General features: G+C 40.9%; 1 protein-coding gene across 1 annotated transcript in view; it reads left to right on the top strand.

Moving 5' to 3' along the window:
- Positions 1-2,992: 2,992 nt before the first annotated feature.
- The window catches only part of znf1035 (zinc finger protein 1035), a 29,145-nt gene continuing 11,364 nt past the window's right edge, over positions 2,993-20,773 (top strand). Inside the window, exons 1-2 of the mRNA XM_036215736.1 lie at positions 2,993-3,669; positions 18,237-18,291. The gene's annotated coding sequence lies outside the window, so the exon portion shown is untranslated. The remainder of the gene's footprint in view (positions 3,670-18,236; positions 18,292-20,773) is intronic.

Genomic DNA, 20,773 nt, shown 5'->3' with positions numbered 1-20,773 from the left:
AATGAAAATTTACCGTCTCTGTTTTAGGGGGTTAAGGAACAATTTAGCATGGAATTGAAAAAAAAAACATTATTGTTATGAGAAGCATGAAAGGATTCTAAAGTGACAAAAAGTACAGTCCTATTTTTAAGGGACAATGGCATGATACAGTACAGTGTTGGAGTATTGAAGCTGTTCTCGAAGAGATTGTAAGAAAAGCCTTGCAGTTAGTATGGTACAAGGGAAAGACAGGCACAATTTATTATTTAAGACATTCACCAAAATTAAACATTAGATACTGAAAGTGCCATTATATCCACCCCATCTGCAATGATTGTGCACCTGTGCTGTACCTCTATTCAATCCTTCTTTTAACTTATGGTCCCACAGGAGCATTTTTAAGAAGTGGTTCTAATGACTTACTAACAGTACACCATTTGTACTAAAAACACAACAGGGTTTGCAAACTGTCCTCAGCTACACTCACAACACTTCTGTACCGTTTGTTCCTGGACATAGTAGGAGACATGTTTATTTCTTCTACCACCCATCACCAACATGTGACCACTTTTTTTTGCCATTGAGTCTAACAGAAAGACCTCATTATCACAATGCTCATGAGTGATTTTAGTTCCCATCCAAATGGGCAATTGGCCCATTGAACTGACAGGTCATTACTTATTGTCCAGCAATTAATGTCACATTTGACCCTCACAGCAGAACCATACTCTCAATTTTCATAGAACTGTCAAGGCATGAATGTTTAATATCATTCAAAATCCAGTGATGCTGTTTTTTTAATAAATATCACAACAACTGTGGCTGTGGTCCAGTGGTAGGGCGGTCGACTCCTGATCAGAAGTGAGGGGGTTTGACTCCCGCCTTGCCCGCCCGTGTGTCCAAGTGTCCTTGGGCAAGACACTGAACCCTGTGGTTGGAGGTTGGCGCCAGTGTTCGGCAGCGGAGCCACCACCAGTGTGTGAATGTGTGTGTGAACGGGTGAATGGGTCTGTGACTGTGAAGCGCTCTGGGCCCTCGAAGGAGGGTAGAAAGCGCTATACAAGTATACGCCATTTTACCATTTACCATTTACTAACAAGGCTAAATGAAAGTGTCAATACTGAGTCTAGAAGATTGTGCTTCACGAGTCAAGTCATAACAATGACTCAAAGATTGGACCTGACACCTCTCTGCTTGACACCTAAGCCTAAATGGTTGAACTGGTGGTGGTAAAGTACCAAATGGTCCAAAGAAAGGCTGTAACTTATGGTTCCCCCAGGGAATGTCGGTAACAACTAGAACAGGGCTGCCTAATCCTGGTCTTCAAGATCTACCACCATGCCTGTTTTCCAGCTCTCCCCGCACTTCATGCTCCTATTTGGATCAGGTGTGCTCAGTCAGTCATAACATTGACATATCTGAGTCTATTAATGAGGAACAAACAGGTAAAGGAAAGCTGGAGAAGAAGCAGACTGGTAGATCTTGAGGACCAGGATTGAGCACTAACCTAAAGGCCTTCTTCAACCTTAATCGTTATTGTGTTGACTTTCTGTCAAATTGACCTGCACATTTCTAAGGCTCAAACACAGCTGATTGCTCAAATGTCTGGGTACCTATGGTTCTGAAGCACAGTAGATCAGGCTTGGGACATAAAGAAGTACTCCTGGTGGGACTCAATTGGAAGCCATATACATGATGCAACCCAATCCCAACTCATCTCATTAAAAAAACTTGTGTCAAAATTTGAAAGGCTTTAGCCTCCCGGATATGTGTGTCTGGCAGATGATACCACTACAGCTATCATACACTATGTCAGAAAACAATAGTGTTAATATTTTCACTGAAATTGGTAAAATATCAACACCGGTATAACGCTAAGCTGGCAATTACGCTTTCTTCTTTACAGCGGTATTCTTCCTAGCTGCCTGCAATCTTCTTTCAAACAACATTAAATTCCTGTTACACCTGATGTACAAAAAGTAAAGCAATAAAAAGACGAGCTGCTGGATGACCTCCATTGTTGCATGTCAATGACGCAATGTGGTCTAAAAAACTGCTCAGTTGAAGCGAGGCTTAACTGAGTGGAAACGCTTGCCAGAATTGACTGTCCATCCCATACTACTCCTCCCACACTGGACTGCTCAGTGGAAACAAGGCTTTAGAAGCACAATGCAGCCACGTGTAGAGTAACATGAGCTGTTTCACAATTCTTTGAGTATGTGCAAAGGAGCATATATTGTCGCAGGGGTTTGAATCGTGGGTGGGGGGTGGGGGTCCCTCAATCCTTAATAGTCAAATGTTTAAAAGCATCAAGTAACAGGGATTCTTATTAACCCAATAGTGGAATTTAAGTATCTGACAGATTTGTCAACATCCACCTGTTTTGCTATATGAATAACCCCAAAAGATGCATGCAGGTCAAGAGTTTCTGGACAACACCCCCGCCCCCCCCAAAAAAAATTATTGACAGAAAAGTCCCTTTAGTCTTGACTGTAGCCTATATATCATTGTTAAGTGCAGTGTATCACTTGACTACATTCAGAATATCTGGGATTCTGTTTTAACAGCAATGAGTTTTTTTTCCCTCGATGTATAAAAAAAGGTACTGTCTGCCTTGGTTAGAGAAGTGCCTGATGGTTCAAAAATCACAAATTTACAAGAATCTAATGAATGTTGAGTACAAATTTAAAATAAATTCTCCCTGAAGCAAAATCAATGAGGACAATCCACCAGTGTACCACAAAAGAAGATGGAAGTAAGTGTGCTTTCAGAGTTTGAAAGATGTCAGGGACCACTTGTTCATCTGTTCTAGTGGTAGCTTTTGAGATTGCCTGTGTCTGTACTTCCTTTTCCATGGGAAATGGTTCTTGCCGGCTTGCACATGCCCACTGTGCAGAAGGGGGTTTTGAGGTAGACCAACAGCAGGAGAGGTGGCGCCATTTTAGAGCAAATCCTGCACACAAAATGGTTGTGAGAGACTTGTTAACCCTTTAAGGTCCACATTCATCCACACAGTCTCTGTGCTCCAACAGCTACAGACGGTTGAGCAGCCCTGACTTAAAGGTAGGGAAAGTAGTCATGGTCGCACCCCAGCCCTAATGAGGACTTCCTCCACTTCTGAGTCACCTTGTCCACGTCCAAATCTGCCTTTGAACCCCTGGGCTCAAGGCAGGCACAGCACAGAGGAGAGAACCGCGCTGCGCCAGTCCGGAAGGAGTCGTCCCATCAGGCGGAACCATAGAACGCGAGGGGGCGGGCTCTACCAGAGTCCCCGCACCTTGTTATTGGTTCTAAACCCGTAGTTGTATAATCTGCGCAGAAATTCGTGCGTATTGTTCGTAAATGCAGAGAATGCGATAATGGAGGTGGATCTTAACCCAGCGGGGCGTTGAGAGCTCGATGCCCCACGTTGCAGCGCATATCAAGCAAGGCGAGGCATTTCGACTGAATGACTGAACCTTTCCTGAGCTCACAGTCCATCAAAGGGAAATATTTGCATTTTGCCCCACGAAGATCGAAGACGTCGCCAGAGAGGACAACTGCTTCTTCGTCTTCTCAAACAAAGCCGACTAGTAAAGCATGCGAATGGGATCTGACAAGTGATTGCTGCTTCAAGACGAAACGTAGCGGATAATCTTCAGAGGAGAACCGCCTGTGAACCACGTCAGAGTGACATAAAGCCACAATCTGGTAAGTGTTTGTGCCGAACCGCTGCTGTTAGCAGCTCTGCACCAGTGCTAGCTAGCTAGCTAGCCTCATGCTAAATGAAGCTAACACTCAGCTCATTGCTAACGACTGCGGAAGAAAAAAAAGGCAAACACGTGGCTGGAATCGGACAATGCTCCGCTTCTGCTGTATTTTATTTATGGGAGATGAGTGTGTCCCACGATTTTTGTCTCGGTTCGCTTGTCAAAGTTTAGTCTCGGTAAATCCACAACAACTACTAACCCCAACGCTAACCAGGAAAAAAGAGACGAACACCTTCAGATAATCTTTCGGTTTGTAGCGCTACTCTTAAACAAAACGTTTCGGGGGGAGATCTAGGGGAAACTGGAGGCTGTTCTGCTCAAAATGAGCTAGTCAACTTTTTTCAAAGCCCATGCAGTTCACACAAACAAGTTGCTAAGTGATCGTCCCTGTCCTGGATGAGAGGTTTTCATAACTGTCACGTTCCTCTGAGTGATGAGCTTTTGTGCAGCTCGTGGATTCCTCAGCAAACTTTAGGTCACTTTTTTTATAAATATATATATTTTTCATATCTCATCAATTCAGCTTTTTTTCCCTTTCTTTTTAACGAGTCAAGCAGGTTTGCTTCTCCCTGACTGTCACATCAGCAGTGGATGACAAATCCTGAAAATTGTCTGCATCACAGATATTGTTTTCCAGCTCAAAAATGTTCAAATTATGAGATTGGCAGAAATGTAAATGTTGATAAATGTGTTTTGTGTTGCAGGGAATTTCTTTAAGAGATTTGTGTAGTTGCAAAACACAAAGTAACCACCTAAAGTTGTCTTACTGTCGTTATAAGCAATACCTTAACATGGTTTATTGTAAGAAATGTTGCAAAAAAAAATCTACGTGGATGTAAAACTGACAGTGAGACGGGGGAATAAAACATATACTGCTATTTAATTAATAACAGTATATGCCTTAATAAAGACATGTAGATTACCTGAAGTGTTTAAATTGATTATTCTCTGAGATATTTTAGTTTATGTTCTATGCAGTTTAAACTGCTCGCAGGACAATTTAAATTTAGATAGTTCAAATAAATATATATTTTTATTAATTATTTATTTTTGCCAACTAGCTTCTTGCGATGATTCATCGTATTGTAAAGTGGTTTTCACACCGAACATGTGTGATGGGGCCAGTTTAATATCAATGTAGGGACGCAATACAAAGTCCTGTGGCATGATTTGAGTGTCTGACATGGGAACACATTTCGAGCATTGCAATAAAGCACCAAGAAAGCACCACCCCTGTAACCCTTGTGCTCTCCTTGGCTTGTTTACATTAAAAGTGGGGTCATCTGGACCCCACAAGACAGTGCGCTGAACTTTTTGTTATCATTGATATTTGAGCTTCACTAATGTCCATTGCAGACATTAAATCTTGTCCACCTTTGTCCATGTTTGTCATGGAAGGAATCACATATCAATATATGGTTGGAGTCATCTGGACCCCAAAGAGAGCGGAAGGTTTTAAATGGGCCATACCATGAAAAATCAAATTTTTGAGCTTTTAAGTTTATTATACTGTTCATCAGGATTATTTTACTTCAGTGTAGGAAAAAAAATGTAAGAAAAATAACTAATATTTCATAATTTGTTTTTCAGTGTTCCAAAGGTAATATATGATCATATGTATGGATATAGTTTACTGTGAAAGGCTTAAGGAAGTCATAGTATCAGTAGATCTAAAAACAACATGGAGAAGATTTTTATTGATTTTGATAGTAAAATATATATATATTTTATTTATTTATTTTACTTCCTTGGACTGTTGTGGAAAAGCAAGTCATCAATTTGTGTCACCGAGGGATAGAAGCAAAGCTAAAAAAAAGGCCGTAATTCAGACAGTTTCAGCATCTGAATTACATTTTGGCAGTACCTCTGTATGTTCTTGTGAATCCAGACAGGACTTTGTGTTAACCACTGCTTTTGTAGAGGTCCTCAAAATAAATACATTTGATCTCTGAGCATCATTTGTGTCCTCCATGCATTTTATAAGATATACAGTCAATGCTTCCATGTAGCGATGAGGCGGAAAACTTTGGACAGTAGCTCCTCCCACTTGCAGCAGAAGCATCATGTTTGTGAACACATTTTTTGACAAGCACACCGCAGCAAATTTGCAGTATTTCCAAGCAGAGGGGGAGGACGTGAATTTGCTGCATTTGTGAGCGTAACAAAGGAAAGTGTGAACTCCCACTCCAACTGTGTTATCCCCCAAGAAATGTACCGTAAAGCATAGTTTTAGTTCACTTGCAAACGAACTCTGGTATGATTATTTTTCATAAGAGATTGACAACCTTAGCTCCAGTCTCCATTTCTGGTGCCCAGCTTGTTCAAACTTACCAACTCTTGCAGGTTTTGATATGCCAGACACACTTTATTCAGGCAGTCAACAGTAGCTAAGAATGAATAAAAAGTGAAAAAAAGTAAGATATTGACCTACCTTAAGGGCCACCTGAATGCTCACCAGACGTACCGTGCTAAAACTGCCACAGGGGTTAATTTTTCGACATCTCTGACCCCACTGATAGTCTTTTACTCTCGGCGTCCAAGCATGGCCTACAGTTAATACAGTAGGTTATAGAATTTGTTCTTAACTAGCCTGGAGATCTGTCACTACTTATGCTAACACCACAACTAAAAAGGGTTTTGAATCCTTCGGACAGCCCCTTGGGACACCACTGCAAGGCAAGCCAGTGCTCAGAAACGGCCCCAAACCAATCACGGATACCTAAATAGCCATACTTTGGGGCCAGATGGTACCTGGCACCACTTGACTAATGTGTTGTGAGTAGGCCCCAAGTGTCAATGCTGGCTTTTCTCTCCAACAGTTTGTCATTAGTAAATTAAATGTTGCAAAGGGGGTAGAGGCTTCCTGATGTGTTTTCATTTTTGGCAATGCTCAGCCCAAACGAGTGTCTGTTTATTTGAAAGCATACCTAGCTAAATAAGAGTGTAAATATTTCAGTATTCATTGCCCATTTAAGTAAGACCACCCAGATGTGTCTTAAGAGTTGCTAGAGTGCGGCCTAAGTACACAGTAAGACGGCTATACCAGTACATCGTAGGTGCTTGTAACTTCCATTATCTGCAGCACCTATATGGGTCAACCCCCTTTACGGGTGCATTTGACTAACCCCGGGCTTACACCGCTAGCGTCAAGGGTTCGTTGCGTCACGGGAGTGGACTAGCTACAGCCGATGGCTTACACTAGCTGCTGCTCCAGACACAGCCTGTGAAAGCTCAGCCCAGACAGAGTAGTGCTGGATATTTTTGATCAGCTTCTCGTTGTCCATGGTTATGACTGACAACGCTGTGCTGCAACACACTTTGAGTAACCCGAAAATTACGTAATGTTTACGACATGCTGAAACCGGCGAGTTCAGCTGAAAGTTCGTTTTATTGTGAAAATATACCGGATGCACTTTAAATTCGCTCGCGTGGTTTCCGGTTTAAGTCGTGAATAGCCCCAACTTCACAGAAAGTGATGACGATCAGCTGCGACGTCCGTCAAAATTTGAACCAAACGAAAAGGATTCGCAGCGACGCAGAGGCCAGTCCGCAGACGAAGGACGTGAACGCCTGCAGTGGAAGTTTCTCTCGCACTTTTAATGTTACGAAAAAACTATGGCGCACGCAACTGAGCCATGACACTGGCGGTGTAAGCGCGGGGTTAGGCTTTAGTTTAGTTCATGCTTGAGTAAGGCTTTGGTTTTTTATACATTTTAAACAGTCTTTTTTTCTGATTGTACAATAAGAATGATTTGAAATTCTGTTAGGTCCCATCATTAATATGCCTGCTCCACTGAACTTAGGTCATTACACACTGTTGACATCAATTATGTAATAACATTTTTAAGTGGTATTCTCTCTATCCTAATCTCTATTCCCTTTCTGTCACAAAAAATACTTTCTTTGTGCCTAATCCCACTTGGAGAAACTGATATAGATCATCTGCATTGTGATAGGTTAAGTGATTACACATTTATCTATGAGCAGCTGCCATTGACTGTATAAGTAAGAAATGGACTGAGCAACCCCTCCCTTCTCGTGTTCCAAATAGGTAGTACCTGCAGTTTGCAAAAAGGCGAAAACCCCGTAGACTTCCATTGAAAAATAGACAATTATTTCTGTCATTTTATTTGTCAGAATAACCGTTTTTGCTCTGATGCATTCTTAACATCTTTTTTCTAATACTATTTTTTTAAAGATATTTTTTTCTTTATTGCAAGTAAGTCAAGTTATAAATTGACCAATCAGATGCCTCAGTAAAAGCATGTGGTGCCTTCTGGTGTTTGACAGCTTCTTCCGTGCTCGTTTTCAGTGGGAGGGGTGTGGAGTTCAAACAAGCTGGAACAAGCACACTCATTACTGGTGACAGTAGTTGCTCTAAAAGCAGGGACTGAGACGGATTCGGACTAATCACTGTCGACAGGTTGCAATCGTTTGCAATATGGCGGTAGATGTATCAGGAAGTGATGGCAAAGGCCCTGGCGTGATTGTGTGAGGGCCAGAGGTGATGCATTTCCTATGGGGGACCTCAACACTTATGTCCAGTTCTTATTTATACAGTTAATGACAGTAGCAGAGTTTTATGTAGCAGCTAGAGCACAGAAGCAACTGAGCATGCCTTGTCTGTCAACGGCCTTTTTCAGCACATGTTCTGCTGAACGCCTTTCCAGTTTGAAGCTTGATGTGTCTCTCCCTAACCTATCACTATCTACGGCCCTGGCTGTTCTTACCAAGTTTAAAACCTCTGACGCAGCTGTCTGTTTCAGTTCATGACTGGGTTTGGGTTCTTGGTACAACCTTTATATGGCACTAATGAGCATCTGCACCTGAGTATAATCCTACAAAATCCCTTACTTTGTGCAAGTGTCTCTAAAATAAGTTATGGTTATTTAAAGGCCAAAGGTAGAACCAACAAATATTCATGTGAATTAGAGTTGTCTTTTCTTTGCTCACTTTGCATTTTGTAAATCCATAAAATGATACCATCGTTATTTATATTTATGGAAGTATTCTATATTTGCATAAATTCTTCATACATAAAACTTTTTAGCAGCACTACTGTACATTAGTTAACTTTGCATGCCATTTCCATTTTTCGGAACTTAAACTGATCAGATTGGCATTACATTTTTAAATGGGAGAACTTGCACATTTGGAGGCTGAGTAAATACTTTTTTACCCCACTGTTAACACGGTCAAGACAATATGCTGCAGTTCAAAGAAAGATGATTTAAGTGACTTTGAAATGCCCTGTTGTAGCTGGAAGTCAAATGAGAACAGACTCGAGGTGATAGAAAGGCAATAGTAACAAAAAAAAAAACTTGTTACAACGGAGGCATGCAGTAGGGGATTTCTGAGCCCACAACCCATCAGACATTGAGGCAGATGTGCTACAGCAACAAAAGACCACACCGGATGCCAGTCCTGTCTGCTAAAAACAGGAAACTGAGGTTACCATTCCCCCAGGCTTACCAAAATTTGTCAATAGAATATCCAAAAAAACTTTACCTAGCTGGACAATTTCTGCTGCCATGTTGGGATGGTAGTCAGAACCAGTCATCAACAACTTGACAGCATGTATCCATCCTGCCTTGTATTACTGGTTCAAGCAGGTGGTGGTGTAATAGTGTGGGGAATATAATCTTGGCACACTTTTGGCTCGTTTCCACTGAGCAGTCCAGACTGGACTGTGCTGGACTTTTGAGCATTTCCATTACAAAATGGACCCGTTAAGCAGGACCGACTGGTACAATTTCTGGTCCCATGTTGGTCGTAGGTCCAAGAAAAACAGAATGGACCAGTTAGGGTGGTGTTTCTGTCGTCACACTATGTAACCCATTGATTGCCGTAAAGATTTTATGACAACAGCAAGCATCCGACCAGTGGTTTTCCCCGACTCTAGATCCAAACCAAAAGTTTTGTCATCTTTTCGGCTGTACTCTTTTTCGCCGCTGCAATCTTTGTGCAAAGAAAAATAAATTCTTTAAATGTATTATTCCCCTTTAGTTGTGGGGGTTTGGTGACCAGAGACACACCAAATCCGCAAGTATGGAAGGACCCCACCTCTACTGTGTCCGTACCACCCAACCCCAGAGGCCGAAGAATGTCCATTACCGATCCATACTCATCAAAAACACTTCCCATCGGGCTTTGTAAAACAATTCTTACCAAATTCTACCAAAGTTTTTCTTTGTCTTTTTATTTTAGAGCAATAGATTGTTCTGAAGCATAGAGACTTGGTTCATCCATAATAAACACCTGCTATGGATTATAATTATCTTTTTAATTTTCTGTCCATTACATGAATCATCTGATGCCGTTTCTCTTTCATTGTAGTTGCACCGTTTTGATGCACAGCTACATCATCGATATACACCCCACATGTACTATGATGGCCCAATGCTCAATGGAAACGCTCACTTGTGCCTTGTTTCCATTGAGTGGTACGGACCAGACCAGTCCCCTCTTGGACGGTTTGGAAAGGTCCTGGCATTTCAAGTGAACGTTTCCAATGAGTGTTGGACTATGAAAGCCCATGCAGGGTGTCGACTGATGACGTAGCTGTGAAACTACAGTGAAAGAGAATTTGCTTCAGCTGACTCAGAAACGGAGGGAAAATGAAAAAGATAACCGTGGAGGATCATTATGATCCGGAGCTGTGCTGAAGAACAGTCTATCGTTCTGAATTAAATAGGGAAAAGACTCTTATGCTGATCAATACTCCAATGTTCCTGAATAAATATTTTTTAAACCAGATCGGAAGGGTTATTGATGAGTTTGGATTGGTAACGGACATGCTTCGGCTATGGGGACACACAGAGACGGGAACTGGTGTGTGCGCGTGTCTCCGTATTTGTGGATTCAGTGTGTCTCCGGTCTTCAACCCCCACAAATAAAAGAAATACTGTTTGTAAAGAATGTATTATTCTTTGCAAGAAGATCGCAGGTGTTGTGAAATGGGTGTGTGCGATTCAACTTGTGCATTTTAGCTCGACACAGTGCAGGAAAGGGCTGGGGAAAGAGTGCATGCACGCGTACATGTGGGAAGCAGCGCTCTGTGCAAGGAGAGGAAAAGAAAAGTCAGCGAATTGGCATGGCAACAGTTGTTGCCAATTGGCAAAACAATGAAAAGTAGTAATAAAAAGTTCCCTCTACGATCTGAGAGGGATTCTTTGGATTCACACTTTCCGGAGGCTCTGAAGCTTCAAACACGGAGGTGAACCCCGGAGGAAGAACAGCTCCTCAGCCCACTTCAGCCCGGAGAAAATCTCCCTTGCGTCTCCCGACCACGGTTGCAAAACAAAGCAAGAAAGGTTCAGCACTGGGGCGAAAAAAATTTCATCTGAAAAGAGGACAGAACTTTCGGTTTGGATTTTAAGTCTGGAAAAGCGCTGGTCGGATGCTTCCTGTTGTCATAAAACCTTTTCACTAATCAATGGGTTACCTTGTGCAAGGACAGAAGCTCCGCACTCACGGGTCAATTCTATTTTCCAATGGACCTTCGACCAACGTGGGTCTAAAAATGGTACCATTTGGACCTGCTTATCAGGTCCATTTTGTAATGGAAATGTTAAAAAGTCCAGTCCTGCCCGGTCAAAGTCCTGTCTGGACTGCTCTGTGGAAACAAGGCTTTGAATTGCCCAGACCATTCTAAATAGGCCAAGATGGGAGTGGTCTGATCCGAACCGCTCAGTAGAAATGAGGAATTTGGGCCTTTACCACCAATTAAGCATGGTTACGCCACTGCCTACCTGAGTATTGTTACTGACCATGTCTATCCTTTTATGACCACAGTGTACCCATCTTCTGATGCTACTTCCAGCAAGATGTTTGGGCATGTCATAAAGCTGGAATCATCTCAGACTGAACATGATACTGAGTTCACTGGACTCTAATGCTTCGGAGATTCTGTCATTGCACGAGGTAACCCATTGATTGGAGGAAAGGTTTTACAACACAGGTGTGTGAATGGGTAAATGGCTCTGTGACTGTGAAGTGCTTTGGGCCTTGAAGAAGGGTTGGAAAGCACTATACAAGTATACGGCATTTACAGGAAGCATCTGACAAGCGCTTTTAGCGACTCAAGATGCAAACCGAAAGTTCTGGATTTTTCTTCGGCCGATGTTGATCCTTTACTGCTTTGTTTTCCGACCGTGGTCGGGAGACGCAGGGGAGATTTTCTCCGGGCCAAAGAGCTGCTCTTTCTCCTGGGTTCTCCTTCGTGTTTAGAGCTTCAGAACCTCCGTAGCGTGAGAAGCAAAAGAATCACTCTCAGATCGTAGAGGGAACTTTTTATTATTACTTTTCCTTGCTCTGACAATTGACAACAATTGTTGGCACGATAATGCGCTGCCTTTTTTCTCTACTTGCAGCGCATGCACTCTTTCTCGAGCCCTCTCCTGCACTGCATCTTGCTACAACGCACAGGTTGAAGCACGCACACTTATTTGACAACACCCATGATCTTCTTACAAAGGATAATAAATCCTTTACATACATATTTCAATTATTCGCAGGGGTTGAGGACCAGAGACACGCAGAATCCACAAATATGGAGACACATGCACGCGCGGGTGCGCACACACACACATCAGTTTCCGTCTTTGCTCACTTGAAATGCCAGGACCCTTCCAAACCGGCCAAGAGGAGACTGATGTGGTCTGGACCACTCAGTGGAAACAAGGCATAATGGCATCCACAGTCATCAGATCACAACCTAATAGAGCACCTTTGGGATTTGGTGGAAAGGAAGTTTGACATCATGGACATGCAATTGACAAATCTGCAGCAGCTGTGTGATGCTATCATATCAGCATGGACCAAACTCTGAGGAATGTTTTCAATACCCTGTTGAATTAATCCGACCAAGGATTAAGGTAGTTCTAAAAGCAAAGGTGGTACTTCTCAAAAATGGTTTTTGAAAATGTACTTACTTGAAATACACAGCTGTTGGATCCGTTTCCTATGTAGTTTTGCTTTCACTCTTGACTGTTCCTTGTTTTCACACAGTCATTGAGTTTATGCAGAACAAACACCCCTTTAAATAAGAATTGTAAAAAGCACAAAAAATCTAAGCGACTTTCTGATGCAATGCTTGATATCACAAAGCTCTGTTGTGAGGTAGTGTCTCATATAATAAACAAACTTTTGTAGCCTCTTGTATTTTGTAGCAACAAACCTCATTACTTGTTAAGGAGAGTTTTTTTGTGTTTCAGCTAAAGATTAAGTTTGTACTCCAATCAACTTGCAGCAACTGCCACAGATGGGCAAAAGTCTCCTTTCTCCACTACAACTCTGATTATTCCACTTGTAGACATATAGATCCATAAACGTTTTCATTCTCCTCATCTGAAAAACTTTAGTGGCCTCATTTATTTATTTTTGCTACACTAATGTTAGCTTGGGCTTATGAGGTGATATAAACTAGTGGGAGGAAGTGTAAACAAAGAGCTCATGGGGAATTAGCCGTAAGCTAACTTCTGTGCCAACAATGCTGCTCACAATAAGAGGCGGATTCCTAATTCGTTCTTGCAGCTCTGTTGAAAATATCTTAAAAACTACATGCGTTTTAATTTTTGCTAAAAGAAAGAATTTTTATCTTTACCGGTGTCCATGGCAGAAATAAAATCCTATTCACGTTTGTCATGGCAGGGATCACACATCACTATAAGAGTGGGGTCATCTGTACCCCATTATATAGCACAAAGGTTAATGAGTCTGATTGCTGATTTTTGAGGAGTTTGTATTACATATTTTTCTTGGGTTGTGGTATTAAAAGGAACTGATTAAACAACCACGATGATAAGCAAAGTTTCTGGTTAAACGGAAGAATTTGTAGAAATGCATTGGGTAAAACAATTTTAGAATTTCTATTTTTGAATGCCAAGTTCCTAAGCGTGTGGCCTTGTGTTTGAAGCAGGTTTATGCTATTAGAACCTCTGTCTCTCTATAAAGATTGTTCATGACATCCCCAGAACAGAAACTATGCAGTTCTTGAATCTTATTTCCATGTTATGCTACTGCCTTCTTACACTTATTGTCTAAGATTGTAGTTGCAGTTCTAGTCCTTGTAAATGATTTTTCATGAGAATGGCCTGCCTTTGTCACATGATCCTTTTCAGGAAGCTCATCTTACCGCTGCTTGGGCTCTGTCTCTTGAAGTGGTGCAGAAGAGGCATGAAGAGTAACGGCTTACTGCACTGGTACCTTTCACATGTTGCAGCACAGGGAAAGAAATGTGCCAAAGATGGTAGACGGAAAATGCTACTGCCCCCCCTTTTTTTTCTCTTTTTTCTTTTTAACCATCTTGGGTTAAGTCAAATACAAGAACAATCTACCTTAAATCTGCTCTCCTTTTTGCTTTTTCATGCCTTTCATTATTCTTCAATGTCCTTTTATTTGTTCTTCAACTTGTTTATCCCCTTTGCTATGATGAGGTACCATCGCACATGCGAGCATTTTGAGGGCAAATGTCTCCACCGTTGAAGGTGGCTCAACCAGTTCATCTATTATCAAAACATGTTTACAGCTTATTTCTATGCACCTTATATGTCAAGGCAATTGAATTGATTCCAGTACTTTTTTTCTACAATTCTATTTGCCTTTTTGCACTGGCTTGATTTGAGTGCCAAATGCCATTACCTTAATACCTTTCAGTAAAAACGTTAAAACATTATGATGATCTAGAACAGGGGTATCAAACTCCTTTTGGCTCAAGGGCCAAGATAAACTCATCTGATCTCAAGTGGGCCGGACCAATAACATAATAGCAAAATAACCGATAGTTGGCTTGTTATCCGTTGCCTTGTTATTGTTTTGTTTTTTTCTCAGTTGAAAAAAATGCCACCAATAACCTAGTAGCCTTATCACTTATTAGTACACCTCTTTTTATAGAGGCCAATGGATTTCAAATGGAATAGATTTTACTTTTTTTTAATAAATGCTTATTTAATATTATAAAGACTGAATATTTTACATCTGACATCGAGGCAATCCTGATAGTAAACTCAAGAGGGGGCTATAGAAAAAAATTAAAAACCCTGCCTAAAATATAAATGTGCAAATCAGTCAAAAAATTAAGCTAAATTAAATTTGCAAACATATGTGATCATAAGAATTTGGAGTTAACCTCCCTTTCTCTGTTGAAACTCGGCATTGCTTGGTCTTCACTAGGCCATCAATATCAGAATTCAAATCCTGTGTAACAAAAAAATTCACATTGTCATTGTCAGTGTGCAAAATACAAAGAAATGTTCACAATATTTTCCTGCATTGGGTGCTTTTCCTTTACTCCCCCTAGTGGCGGAATTGCACATTGCAGTCATTTCTTTACAGAACCATAACTCGCCACAGGAATAGGCTAGAAACTTGCTTTTTTTTCCCCAACACCCTTATACTTTTTTCTCTTCATGACTGGGGCGGATTAAACCATTTGGCGGGCCGAATACGGCCCACGGGCCGTATGATTGAGGACCCTGATATAGAACATGTAACTAGAACATTTAACTGGTAGTGTAAAACAGACCAACTTTATTAGAAAGTTGTATTATGTTTAAAAATGGACAAACTTATATGGGGCATGCAGGTGACTTACACGAAATAGTGAGGCTGTAGACACTTGGTAAGCCCATAAATGCTTGTGCTTTGATTCTATGGGTATGTATACCCAGTGGGTCTTACAGATCCCATCCCCAATCCACAGGACTGTGCAAGGAGCCTTTTAAGTGCTATTCATGTGATAAGTGTATGCTTCTTACATGCCTCATAAAAGTTTTCCCATTTTCCACTAGGCTCTATCTATTCAGCAAAAGCTAAGTTGTGACTAATGCTTTACTAGTGGCGTAAGGACACCCTACAAACGAATCACCTGTACGCCATAACTTTAACTTGCATTAGGCTTGTGGATACTTCACAGTACGCAATACTTGGTATATGCACAACAATTGTGTCTTCCATTTTCAACAGTGGCCATCTGAAAAACACTTGAGCTCCCCTTAAGATACATGTTGATCTGCCCACTCCTTCCCTATGACTATGCTAATTTCTGTTTTAAGGTTGGGATGTTTGAGAATTTAGTATTAACTGACTCACTTCCTTGTTCGTGTAAACCCAGGTTCACACTGTAATCGTTGCAACTCTGGTGTGGCTGCTGGAGTCTATACATAACTTGAAAAGTGTCATAGTAATTCTGCATCCAAACTTGTCCAATCTCTGCAATCTGGCCTCTCTGACACTCCAAATCAGTTTTGCTGGGTTCAAATTTTTGCCAGACGCCAAAGCCGAGACGGAGCATTTTTTGAAAGTTGGGACTATTAACACTTAAACCGGAAATCATTTGAGCAAAGTGCATCCGGTACATTTTTTCAACTCCCCTTCTTGTCACACACTACGGGGAGTATGAACCCTTTGTCTCTGAAAGTGCTGCAGGAATTTCCCCTGTAGGGGAGTGGAAATTAAGCCCATGCTTGCCCGTCAGCTACACACACACGGCAAGCCAAAGGTTGGTCCCACCAATTCCTGAATCGCTACCATTGACTGGATAAGGACGAAATGGACATAGCAAGTGTTTAGGTACCCCATAGGAAATGCTTTACCTTCAGCCCTTGCGAAATCAGCCCAGAGCTTTCGCCATCACTTCCTGATACATCTACCGCCATATTGCAACCGATTACAACCCCTCGACAGCGATTAGACCGAGTCGGTCTGAGACACATTTGTACTGTCGCAAATCATGAGTGATGTTGTTCTGGCTTGTTCAAAGTGCACACCCCTCCCACTGAAAGCTGCTCGGGAGAATCTGTCAATCAAACATTCGAGGTCGGGCCAGCTGGCACCACATGCTTATACTTAGGCATCTAATTGGTCAGTTTATAACTTGACTTACTTGCAATTAAAGAAAAAATAACTTTAAATAAAAAATAGGATTAGAAAGATGTTAAGAAGAAAGCATCAGAGCAAGAATGGTTAGTATGACAAAAAAAAATTACTGAGTAATATTTCTCTATTTCTCAATGGAAATCCATGGGGCTTTGGCCTTCTTGCAACCTGCGGGTACTTCCTATTTGGAACAAGGGAATAATGGGTTGCTCAGTCCAGTTCCTACTTATACAGGCAATGATCGCTACCAATTGAACACTGTACGCCTCGATGGAGAAATGGCATCAGCTGACTCAGAAGCGGTTCAAAAATATAGTACTTCCTAAATAATCTCGAGGTCGGCACCAATAATAATGTCATGCTGTTCCAGTATTGTTGAGATTTTTCATGTTCAGAAACCTGTCTCAAATGATTCCAGCTTTATGACATGCTGCGTTATCCTGCTGGAAGTAGCCATCAGAAGATGGTACACTGTGGTCATAAAGGGATGGATATGATCAGTAACAATACTAGGCTGAAGCATCGTAACAATGCTCAATTAGCACTAAGGGGCCAAAAGTGTACCATGAAAATATCTCCAATCAATTAAATCGCCACCAGCCTAAACTGTTGAAACAAGGCAGGATGGATTGATGCTTTCATGTTTTAAACCACGGATAAGCAACTCCAGGCCTCGGCGGCTGCATGTTTACCAACATACCCTGCTCTGGCATGTTCTAATTGGCTAGACACACCTGAACCAGGTAATCAGTTATTCAAAGGGCTTGGATATCTGGAAATCATGCAGACACAGCAGCCCTCCAAGCTTGGAGTTGCCTATGCCTGTTATAAACCCTACCATACAAATGTCACAGCAGAAATCGAGACTCAGAGCAGGCAACATTTTCTAAGTGTCCTATTGTCTAATTTTGGTGAGCTTGTGTGAACTGTAGCCTCAGTTTCCTGTTCTCAGCTGACCTGAGTTGCACCCTGTGTGGTCGTCTGCGGCTGTAGCCCATTTGCCTCAAGGTTGGGTGTGTTTTGTTTTCAAATATGCTCTTCTGCAGACCTCTATGAGTGGTTATTTGAGTTACTGTTGCCTTTCTATCAATTTGTTAACCAGCAGTTGGACAGCTGTGCCTAATAAAGCAGTCAATGAGTGCATACTTGGTTACAGTTTGGGTTGCTTTAACCTAGTATACCTCTGTTATCGGAGACTTTTCAGTGAGATTTTGGAATTTGAGTTTTCTATATTTTAAGCTTTCACTACTTCCTAAAAGCAGAAAAGATTAGCTTTCCTATGCTTGATGTATTTAGTACACACTTGCATTTAGAAAACAAGGAATACTTTTCATATTTTTCTACCTAAGATCTTTTTTGTGATTTATGAGTTGACTGATCAGCAGAGTTATTAACACGGATTTTGGTTTTTAATTATATTACAACCATTTACTGAAACAACAATGTGGAGACTAAAGAAACTTATGTATCTTTTTGATCATAGACTTGTTTTGAATCAGTATTAATTTTATGTGATGTTTAATGAACAGATTAGCATGAGTACACTTGACCTTGACTGCAAAATTACCCACAAAAATATATTCTTTATTTATTTTCATAACACCGGGTCTTCACTGTCTTTCTCTTTTGCAGGTGACCGAGAGTAACATCCTCAAGACTTGGACACTATCTGGCATTTTACCACCAGGTACGGAAAATTTCTGAAAGCATTCTTGAGTTGGTTATTTTTTTTTTATTTCTTATATAAGTGAAACATTTTAATATCTTGTATACCATACATTGCACATATGAAGCATTTGCATTGTTTCTGTGATTATCCTTTATAATTTGACTCTAATATACTCCTATTTTGTATGGCCTGAATGTACTTTAACTTAAATAAAGAAAACGTTCTCACAGAGGTTGTGTGAAAGATTGTCAGTTCAAAAACTTAAAAATTTCCACTAAATCAAGAAAATTAAAGACTAACTAAGCATAGATTGGCTTGTCGCACACTCAACCACAGTGTATTTAGACAAAATCTGTTGCACAAAGACCAAGACAGATCACTTTATTCAAGAACATGCTAGATGTACATTCTTGAATGCCCAAACCTTTTCTAGAAGTAGGCCTAGGTTCATCATGATCTAGGCATCTCACCATAATATTAATTTTTAAGGTTACCCAACTAACACTTGACTCAAATTTTCCCCAGATGACATCTTACCCATACCTCCCAATTCATGCACACTTCACACAACTGTACATGTATTTATTTTCATTAACTCGTGTTTTCTTTAAACCTCTGTACATTGATAGTTATGGCTTACAAGTGCTGACAACCCCAAATTTTTTGTCTTTCGAATAAAAATATTGATAGTTATGGCTTACAAGTGCTGACAACCCCAAATTTTTTGTCTTTCGATTAAAGATATTGATAGTTCTGGCTTACAAGTGCTGACAACCCCAAATTTTTTGTCTTTCGTTTAAAGATATTGATAGTTATGGCTTACAAGTGCTGACAACCCCAAATTTTTTGTCTTTCGATTAAAGATATTGATAGTTATGGCTTACAAGTGCTGACAACCCCAATTTTTTTGTCTTTCGAATAAAAAAAAAGTAGTGTGAACATTTTCAACTACTCAAAGTGTCACACCCTAATAAGTTTGTTAATTTACACACATTTGAAAAGGTGTCCTGAGCCTTTAAATTGTCTCAGTCTGGGTCAGTTGCTACACAATCACAGAGAAGACTCTTGACTTGGTAGTTAAGCCATAAGCACCCTTCACAAAAAGAGCAAGCCACAGAATGTCCGAGAATATGAACAGCAAATTGGATGGGAAAATCTGTCTTTTGAATCACTTCACCACTTAACTGAATTAAGCCACTTAGATAAGTGTTGTAATATATCAAGAAAAAAAAGTCCAGATGCAATTACTCAACTTTAAGATAGATTTAAAAAAAAAACACTAATAATTTTTATCCATAAAGACCCAGATATGGAGGAACGGTTAAGAGGGACTGTCACCAAGGGTTTTGCTTCCCATGTTTTTTGGCAGTTTTGGTGTGCTGTTTTATGTGAAGTTCTGTCACTGTAGCCACATACTTGGAAAGTCTAGAGTTCTTTATGATGTCCTACTCAATGGAGATGCTGATTTATTTTCCCCCCAGCAGACTTGGCATCTGATCAATGATAATGGTGTTACTGTGCCTACATTTGCAAGCAAACTTGCATGACCTAAACGTAATAGTACCTCTGTGGGCTGCTCTCAAGAGGAAGATGACAATCCGTGAACCCAAAAGTGCAGATTATCTGAATGCAGCCATCAAAAATAACTGCTTCCCATTATATCTTTTTCAGTGCCAAAGGTGGATTACCTCCATGGCATGGGTCATTTATGCTGTAATTCTTGAAAGACGAGGCCCATCCAAGAGCTGCGTACAAAGAGTAAACATAGATTCCACAGGCCAGATATTATTGCAGAATACATCTTTGACTGATATTCAAAATTTCAAAAACATCAAAATGGAGGTTTTCATTGGCAGAAGGCCATGGTCATCAAATTGACAAGGCTAGAAGTTATTCAGTCTATCAGTGATTGTAATGATCCTTCATAAAATACACCTTTTTTTTATTTTAAACTAGCAAAAACTATAGAACTTTCTGAACACAAGTAGTCTCCTGTTTAATTCAATCAAAAAGATTTTGTATTTTCTCAAATCTTTCCAGTGGGTTCCTTCTGGAGAAGGTTGTAACTTTTCATATCACCATTCACAACTCAAATTCAAAACAAGACATACATTTCTCATTAAGATGTTCTTCTTACAAGTCACCTTAGGGCAGGGGTGTCCAAAGTCAGTCCTCGAGGGCTGGCCCTCCTGCTGGTTTTCCAGAACTCATGCCTTATCTTCTACTGATTACCTGAATCAGGTGTGTTTGGCCAATAAGGAGCTTCAATGGCAGTTTGGTTGGAAAACATGTAGGACACAAGCCCTTGAGGACTGACTTTGGACACCACTGCCTTACGCCGGAGTCACACAGGACGCGATAGCGCCGCGCAGCCGCGCGGAGCGGAGAGCGCGCCGCTTCGCGGCGCTCTACTGGTCACACCAGACGCGATTTGTTTCCGCGACGGTCGGCAGGCGCTTCTGCTAGAGCTGTTGCTTTTTTGCCATCATGATCAATAACC

The sequence above is a fragment of the Oryzias melastigma genome, linkage group LG16 (assembly GCF_002922805.2).
Source record: "Oryzias melastigma strain HK-1 linkage group LG16, ASM292280v2, whole genome shotgun sequence".
Taxonomy (NCBI): domain Eukaryota; kingdom Metazoa; phylum Chordata; class Actinopteri; order Beloniformes; family Adrianichthyidae; genus Oryzias; species Oryzias melastigma.
Note: the sequence above shows the minus strand (reverse complement) of the source record. Positions and strands in the feature narration are given on the sequence as shown.